General features: G+C 33.9%; 1 non-coding gene across 1 annotated transcript; it reads left to right on the top strand.

Moving 5' to 3' along the window:
* Window positions 1-3,138: 3,138 nt before the first annotated feature.
* Window positions 3,139-3,242, top strand: LOC139020190 (U6 spliceosomal RNA). The gene has a single exon (XR_011473211.1). It is a non-coding gene; the product is annotated as a U6 spliceosomal RNA (small nuclear RNA).
* Window positions 3,243-4,174: the final 932 nt, after the last annotated feature.

Genomic DNA, 4,174 nt, shown 5'->3' on the forward strand with positions numbered 1-4,174 from the left:
AAATCATCTTGTACATGGTAAATGTTCAAAATGAATGTTTGTTGAGTAGTTAGAATTTGCTTAAAAAGTGGACACTAGAATAAATCTCCTCTCTCCATTTGTTTTTACATTGATAGCAGCTCAGGAGAGAGCTGTATGGATAGCAGCTCACTCCTGAAAGGAGAGTGCAGTGAAATGAACATTCAGTTTAGTTCAAAGAAGCATTTTATTTTTTATTTTATAATTAATGGATACATATTATTATTTTACTGCATAAAAATTAGTGACAAACAGCCTTCATAGAAGTTTATGTTGCTGATGATAAAATATGGCTCCCGAATAAGTCTAGGGTGCTTTTAATTTTCTTTTGTCAGTGGATTTCTTTTTCCAATTGATTAATTCTTCAGAATGAGAAATACAAGAAGAGTCTTAAACTTTTAAGTTTTTAAAATGTGTAATTTCAACCGCAGGGACCTATTTCCTAAGTTGAATTAGTTTGTTGTCACATGGCAAATATTTAAGATCTTAAATAAAACCAATCTTTTGTTTTTATGATTGGGATTAAGAATAGAAGCTTTAACTTTGATTTTAAAGTTTTGACTTATGATTTGTCACAATAGCATTTAAAGAGTAAGATTTTTGCTCTTTGAAATTTTCAGAAATTTTAAACACTTTGAAGTATTTACTTAGTTCACTTTTACAGATCTCTACCTTCTATTAGTTTGTTCTGTAATTCTTTTTTTAAAATATATTTTTATTGGTTTCAGAGAGAAAGGGGGGGGGGAGAGAGAGAGAGAATATGAAAGAGAATCACTGATTGTCTGCCTTCTGCACACCCCACACTAGAGGTCCAGCCCACAAACCCACTATGTGCCCTGACTGGGAATTGAACTGTGACCTCCTGATTTATAGGTCAACGCTCAGCCACTGAGCATGCTGGCTGGGCTGTTCTGTGATTCTTATTTAAGATCCTAAAGAGCACATTCTAAATCTGATTATGAGTGTTATTTATTATTGCTATTATTATTAATAATTATTAATGGGATACAGAAGGAAATCTTACCTTTGATTTAATTTTATTTTTTCATAATTTATTTTGGAGGAAATGAAGTGGAGCCTGGGATGGACTTAAACAGCATTGGGAAACTACCAGAAGTTCAAAAGCCATGCATGAAATTAAATTATGTTGGTCAATGGAAACTAGCGAATGACGTGGCATATTCTTTTGCTTGTAAATTAATATTTATTTGATGAATAGTACTTTTACTCTGAGTCAAACATGGTACTAGATGCTTAGAGTTAGCAAAGTGTAAAAAACTTCTACTTTTGCCTTTTGAAGCTTATGGTCTAGTTTAGATGTGGTTAAATTGGGATAAAAAGTGTGTTTCAGCCCCAGCTGATTTGGTTCAATGGATAGAGTGTCAGCCTGTGGATTGAAGGGCCCTGGGTTTGATTCCGGCCAAGGACATGTGCCTCGGTTGCAGACTCCCAGCCCTGGTCCAGGGCCTGCAGGAGGCAACCAATCTATGCGCCTCTCTCACATCGGTGTTTCTTTCTGTCTCTCCCTCTCCTTCCCACTCTTCTAAAAATCAAAGGAAAAAATATCCTCCAATGAGGATTTTTAAAAAATAAGTGTATTTCAGAGTTTTAGGTGAATTTCCTAAAACTTAGGGGATGTATCCTAAGAGGCAGAAAGAATAGAGAGAGTTGACATCTTTTATTGTGTCTAAATCCCTCCACCCCCCAAATTAAGAACTAATGGTTTAGGAGTAAGAGAGACACGAAAATAAATAATAATGACCCTAGGTTATAAGTACTTTGAGGGGGCTATGTACAGAACACATTGAACATCAATCAAAATATAATAATCATAAATATGTATGCATCCAACATTGGAGCACCCAAATATATCAAGCAAACTTTAACAGAACTAAAAAGAAAAATAGACAACATTGTAATAAGAGTGGGAAATATCAACAATGGATAGATCATCTGAACAGAAAATCAGTAAGGAAACAGCAGACTTGAACAACATTATAGACCAAATAGACCTAATAAACAGAGAGTATTCCCTCCAACACAAGCAGAACACACGTTCTTACCCAATATACATGGAACATTCCCCAGGGTAGATCATATGTTAGGTCACAAAAAAAGTCTTAACAAATTTTTAAAAAGATTGAAATAACAGCAACTATTTTTCCCAACCACTATGGTATGCAATTAGAAAACAATAACAAGAGGAAGTTTGGAAAATTCACAAATATACGGATATCAAACATGCTCCTGAACAACCAATGGGTTAAAGAAGAAATCAAAAGGGAAATAAAAACTGTCTTGAGACTGAAATGGAAACGCAACATAGCAAAACGTATGGGAAGCAGCAAAAGCAGTGTTGAAAGAGAAGTTTATAGTGATAAATGCCTACATTAAAAAATAGAAAGATCTCAAGTGAAAAACCCAACTTTATAACTCAATGAAATAGAAAAGAACAACAACATTAAGAAAAGAAAGAAAATAATGAAAAGTAGAGCAGAAATAAATAAAATGGAGACTAGGAAAATATAGAAAAGATTATCAAAATAAGAGTTAGTTATTTGAGAAGATGCAAATTGTAACCACAATGAGATATGACCTCATACCTGTTAGGATGGCTATATGGCTATTATAAAAAAGACAAGAGATATCAAGTGTTGGCAAGGATGTGGATAAAACAGAACCCTGATGTACTGTTGTCGTTTTTTTCATGTAAATTGGTACGGTCATTACAGAAAAAGGTATGGAGATTCCTCAAAAAATTAAAAATAAAACTACCATAGGATCCAGGAGTCCACTTATGAGTAGATATACAAGAAATGAAAACAGGATCGTAAAGAGATAGCTACATTCCCATGTTCATTGCTGCATTATTCAGCCTCAAGAAAGAAACAAATGCTACCATTTGCAAAAACATAGGTGGACCTAGAGGTCAGAAGTCAGACATGGAAAGATCATTTACTGCAAGAACTCCCTTATGTAAATTTCAGCTGCACAACTTTATAATACAGCATCCGTATACTGCATTGCGTGCTCACCACCCGAAGTCTAGTCTCCTTCCATCACCATATGTTTGGCCCGACGATATCTGGTACATAATAGATTCTCAATAAATATTTGACAGTGCCTGCTATGGCAGCACATATACTAAAGGAATGATACAGAGAAGGTTAGCATGGCCCCTGAATAAGGATGACATGCAAATTCGTGAACTGTTCCGTATTTTTAGAGAGTTAAATGTTATGTGATGACGGTATGGACTTTGTGGTAATCATTTCCCAATATACACACGTGTCAAATCATCATTCACCTTAAACTTATGCAATATTGTCAATGATATCTCAATAGAGCTGAGTGGGAGAGGAAAATGAATCCCTCCATAAATAAATAAATATAAAAAATGAAAAAAATAAGTCAGAATTTGCCATAGGTCAAAAAATTATACACATTCAAGTGTTTGTGTTCCCTTGTGTACTTGTTCAGCACAATGAAATATAGTTTGTAAAAATTGAAAGAATAGACCCATCTAACACTCAACTGGAAAACATATAGGTGTTCATTATCAGGACTTGAATAAATAAGTGATAGTACTGCTATTCAACGAAATAATCCACAAGCATTAAAAGACTGTTGTAAACATAAGGTTGACTTTTAAAAAGTTGAAGATGTATAAGATGAAAAATGAAAATCATAAAATTTATGCAAACATGTTTATATTTTGGTATTTTATACAAATGTCTGGACAGTGACTACTTCCAGTGGGATTGAGAGTAGATGCAGGGAGAACGGACTGTGTTTATTTCATACCATTCTCTAATATTTGATTATTTTAATAACAAGCACATATTATTTCTGTAATAACCATTTTAAAACTCGATTTTCCTCTAAGAGAAAAACTTCACAAGTTCCTTTGGCATTTTCTGCATTCTAAGACCAAGTATAGAAAGAAGCTGAGAGATCTCTTTAATACTCTGCCCAAGTGAGTACAGATTTTATTGGCGACAGAAGCAATATAAATATTTATCAGCAAAACTCATAGTCATCTAATGGGGAAAAAAGACTATCTTATATATGACTCATATTGAATTGTCTAAAGCATAAAATAAAAATGCAGACCTCCTATGTAACCCACAAAGAAATGAAAAGCCATGGGAGTGTG

This window comes from Myotis yumanensis, unplaced genomic scaffold (assembly GCF_028538775.1).
Source record: "Myotis yumanensis isolate MYYU_CA2020_CCGP unplaced genomic scaffold, mMyoYum1.0.hap1 SCAF_11, whole genome shotgun sequence".
Classification (NCBI taxonomy): domain Eukaryota; kingdom Metazoa; phylum Chordata; class Mammalia; order Chiroptera; family Vespertilionidae; genus Myotis; species Myotis yumanensis.